Source organism: Numenius arquata, chromosome 16 (assembly GCF_964106895.1).
Source record: "Numenius arquata chromosome 16, bNumArq3.hap1.1, whole genome shotgun sequence".
NCBI classification, from domain to species: domain Eukaryota; kingdom Metazoa; phylum Chordata; class Aves; order Charadriiformes; family Scolopacidae; genus Numenius; species Numenius arquata.
In genome coordinates, this window is record NC_133591.1 from 1,717,826 (window position 1) to 1,722,791 (window position 4,966).

Below are 4,966 nucleotides of genomic sequence, written 5' to 3' on the forward strand. Positions count from 1 at the left end.
AGTGTCTTTTGTTTTACAAGAATCAATCTTCTTAAAATCCAGGTGACTTGGGAATAATCCCTTTTTTTTTAGCTCCCAGTCTCATACTTGTTTTCTAAAAAAGTCCATTTCCAAAGGCCTTTGAGTAACTTCCCTTATCTGTTGTTCTCTTGGGTGTACTAATGGCAACAGATTTAATTGCGGCAATAGTTTTGAAATACCTGGCGCTCATCAAATCTGTAGCGCTGTTAATTACTGCCTTTAAACCAAAGCACTTAAAATACCTGTAAAAACCTGTACAATTCAAAGTGCCCTGTGCCCCTGCCAAGAGTAATTGAAGAGTACCTGCAGGTTGAGGACTCCTCGTGCCCTACTTTCCTGTGCGGCTGTTTTGTACCAGGCTGCTTTAGTCCCTTTATTCTCAAGGCAGACACTGATAACCTGCTCGGTTGCCACAGCAGCCAGAGCTTATTGGCCTTAAAACACGGCTAAATGGGAACTAGACAGTAAAAAGGGGGTCAAAGACTTGGAGAAACAGCCTGGTTGCCCCGTTCTCTGCTGTTTCCACGTTTTCTGTTTCTACAAGCAGAGATGTACAAATAAAAATCAAATCAAATTCGGGAGGGAAACACTCTGTGGAGTTTCAGCTGCAAATGGAGTAACGGCCACCAGGTCCCAGTCTGCACGAGCAACAGCGACTTTAAACAACTGCGTCTGATCCACCATCCACCGATGATCATGATGATTTTGCTCATATTCACAGTGCTCCTTTAAAAAACTACTGTGCTCCACTCAGAGCCCCACATTCACTCTGGATGTAAACTTAGGGCTTCTTAAAGAAAGTCCAAAGAAACTGTAAATTCGCTGAATTTTTGAACGGCGAGGCTGATTAACACAAATGCTTACTCTGAACTTAAAGACATTGAGCTGAGCAGCCTAAGCCAGTGACAAAGCTGCTGCCTGCTCTCAGCAACTCAGTTGCCTTGATACTCACCTGTGAGAAGAGAGAGTGTCTTCTTGCCTGCAAAATTAAAACTGAACTGTATTTTTGAGGCGAATGCCCTTAATTGTCAAAGAACGAAAACATCTGTGGGGGTCTGCTCTATGAAACAGTTTCTCTCTGATGGCCACAGACAGCACGAACTATTTTATTCTCTTTGGTGGAAAATCTGTCCACCCATGATGCTCAGACCTCTCCCCACCACTGGGGATGACCAGCGAGTCCTTCAGCCTCAGCAAGTCCAAACCAGCGAGATATTCAGGAAAATCTGACACTACAGAAGTCAGATGAATGGACTGGAAAAATTTACCAAGCGAGCAGCTCCTCAAGCTGAGTTAGAGGAAATTCAGTGAGAGCCATTAAAGTACAGTAATTCAGGAATAAATACCAGTTTAACCATTCACCAATGGCCTGCGCGTACCAGCCCTGCAGTCAGAGAGCAGACAGTAAAAGCATCTGCAAGAGATAACTGAGAAAAGTAAGAAAATTGTCACCGAGATTAAGTTCATTATAGCACCTGCCCTTCTGTTTTTAACATCTAACTCCTTCCCCTTCATCACAGCTATAGATTTCCTTGAAAAAATAGGGCATCTAAGAATTAAACAATGAAATACTGTGCCTTACTTGCCACTGTAGATCTAGTCTTTCACCTGAACTGAATTCATTCCAGCTCCGTTTCTGCACCGCAGGTGAGTGCCAGAGACAGCTGAGCCATTCCACAGAAATGCTTCACAGAAAGGAGACTTTATTAAGCCAGCAATTATGGAACTGTTTATATCAAAAATGGAATATCATGGGAACATCTAGTACTTTCTTGCATGAGCCGCTGGAAAGGATACAGGAAAAGATAATTACAGTATTGCCTAAAATCAAGACAGGACGAGTTGTAAAATAACGCTGGTTATCTCTTATGTGTCATCGGGTTGGACCAAAAATCATTATCTGTTCCAGACCCAGCAAAAATCTTTAAATTGCCTTTTTAACAGCCAGGTTTTGCATCGTGCCCTGTAGGGAAAGAGCCTACCTCACAGATGGGTAGCACAGCAGATTAGTTTGCTTCCTAAAGCACGTTTAACATGGTTCAGCAATGGAAACCCAGGAGGAGAGAGCCAGAGCGTACAGCTGGATCCTTGAGATGGAAGTTACGAGCACGTGGTGACGGAGCTTTCTTTGCTCCCCCTATCAAATGTTCTTGAGCAGTTAAACGCAGTCAAAGGGACGCTGGTGAAGCAGTCACTAACACTACTAAACGAAAAACCATCAGGAGCCCCCCAGGACTGACGTCTGCCTCCTGCAGAAGGAAGAAATGTTCAGCTTCTCTTCCTTGGTAAAGAATTTCACTATAAAATTAAAGAAAGCCCGTTACAAACAACAAACAAGATGGATGCAAAATCTAGAGAATTTAGAAACTGAGATTTTTCCATTGGTCCCTTAGCTCCTCAACTTAATTTAAATAACAAAATTGTGTTTCATGGGCCTTTCTTAGGGAACATTACCACATTTCTGTTGTACAGAAGCAGCCATTAGAGCAGGTTAACCGGTCATGGCAACAACCAACGTGACTACGCATAAGGTACGGGACAGTGCTCGGGTAAACACCCTGATAAAAACATCGAGGAAATTGCTGTGTTCCCCCCAAAAATCGTTCAGATTGTCTGATTCTAGAGACCTCCCATGCCAGGAAACAGAGCGATGGGCAGGAGGAAACGCAGGGGCGGGGTCCCTCAAACAGCGGCTCGTACCCCCAGACAGCCCGAGGCCAGGAAGGGCCATAGATCTCTGCGGTGGAATTTTTCAAAACAAAGGCATATGGTCGCTTGCAGTCCCCGTACGGTGCTTGGCTAACACCGACGGCAGCCATTGAACAGCGCTTTGTGATCTTTGCTGTGAGGGTCCGGGGAGAGAAGGGAGAAAAGTGACAGGCACAAGTGCTGTAACCCCAGACGGCTCCGCAGGCAGACGGGCCCCGGCCACACCAGCAGCTGAGCGCCGACAGCTGGGGGGCACGGACCCCTCGGGACGGCGGGGTTTACAGTGTTTTCTTCAACAAATTGGAAATAACCACGAAAGAAGAGTTTGTTTGGAATGGTATCTGAAGGGCCTGCTGACCTGCGGCCCCACAGTCCCCTCAGCAGGCTGGACAGGGCGACAATGGCCACAAGTTCCAAGGCAACTGTTGTGACAACGAAGCCACGGTGAGGAACTGCCTCCTCATGTTCTCCATCCACGCGTTCCAGCCCCCGTTCTGGCCCCCTCCTCGCTCTCGTGTCCCTGTCACCGGCTCTCTGCCGCTGCAATAAACCCATCCGCTTAAAAACAACCATCGCTTTTTCTTCCCCGAGTTCCTTTCACCAGGTCTCGCGGTCGGGAGCCAAGTGGAGGATGAGCCACAGGCACAGAGACAGTGGCCAGCCCCGGTGGCAGGACCTGACAGTGGCACTGCCACCACAGCCACCATGGACTTGGACCTCAGGTGGACGGGGGCCAGCTGGCCCCCCTCATTCAACATCTACCTTTAAAACCAGTTTAATTTGTCGACTAAATGCTTTTTCTATGTACTTTTGTCTTAATGTTGTTATGTTGGGGAGGGGAAATAGACTGTGTTATTTAAAGATGTGTGATATGTTATCATAGTAATATATATATTTATATCTGTATAGGAAATGTGTTATTTAATACAGCATATTCTGCTTGTATCCTGCTAACATTTTATAGGAAGAAAAGATGTTAGTTTACACTCTGGGAAAAATAAATTTTCTATACACTGTAACCATAGAAAAAAAAAAATCAAAAGGTAATTGGTAATTAATTGGTCTATACGATAGAACACCACCGAGAGGAGGGTAACTCAGACTCAGTTTTCTGGCAGAACAGATGCTGACGAAACAATTTCTTTAAGGCGCACTTTCCTCCTTTGAATCTCACTTGGAGCATGTGCTGCTTCTGGGCTGTTCATCAGGTTCAGGCGCCGACGCTCTCAGGACCATCCGAACATCAAATATGTCAGCTGCTTTTTCAGTCCAGCATTAACATCGGCTTTTTTAGGGCTTGTTTATGCCAGATTTTCTGCGAGGTGAGGAGGTTTGTGCCTGGCTGAGCAGCCAGCCCGGCGGCACTGCACAGTCTCCGGCCCTGCTCTCCTGGCTCCCCTGGGAAGGGGATAAACGGGAGATTTTTTTACTGATAGCCCTGGAAGCCGTGCTGGAAGCGCAGCCTGAGAGTGACTCCGGGCCAAACGCACCAGCGGCCACTTGGCTGCCATGGAATGAGCACAATGAGCTGTTCCAGCTTCAGCTTCCTGAGCCTCCTCCGGCGGTGGAGGGGCCGCCAGCAGCATTTCCAACGCTCCGCTTCGCCCCAAGGAAGCGTGAGCTGCACAAACACCTCCCGACAGACACTCGTCCGACGAGTCTTAAAACCTTACAGCAACTGTATTTCCCAATCCAGCAGCAAAATACAGCCCAGTGATAGTTTCACCTCAATATTATTGTAGACATTTATGAACAACCTTTTCATTCTGCGCTGCCTTGGGATCTGGAGAGTGAAAAACAGAATTGCCTTCAGACCGTGCCATTTTTGCCGTAACAACACCCCCCCCAACACACACACACACACACGTTTCACACAACTCGTCCTTTCTCGGCTTTACTGAGCACCTGTGATTTGGGATGAAATCTGGGGTTCCGCCTGCCAGCCTCGAGCCGGCTCACGGTGAATCCCGAGGCGATCACGGGAACCAAACAGAGCTGACAAGAGAACGCAATAAATCAAACTAGAAGTGACTCGCCCCCGAAATATGTGCTGTGTCGATACGTGGTCACCCCGCGTCCTGCAAACGGCTGCATGTAACAATTGTAAAAAAAAATAATAATAAATAAATAGAGTGGATTTCTGCAGGAGTCGTTGTTGGAAGTGCGACAGCAAGGACAAGCGCTGGATAAAGGAGGCGGAAAGGCTGCGGTTCAGCAGCAGGCGAGAGCTGGACTG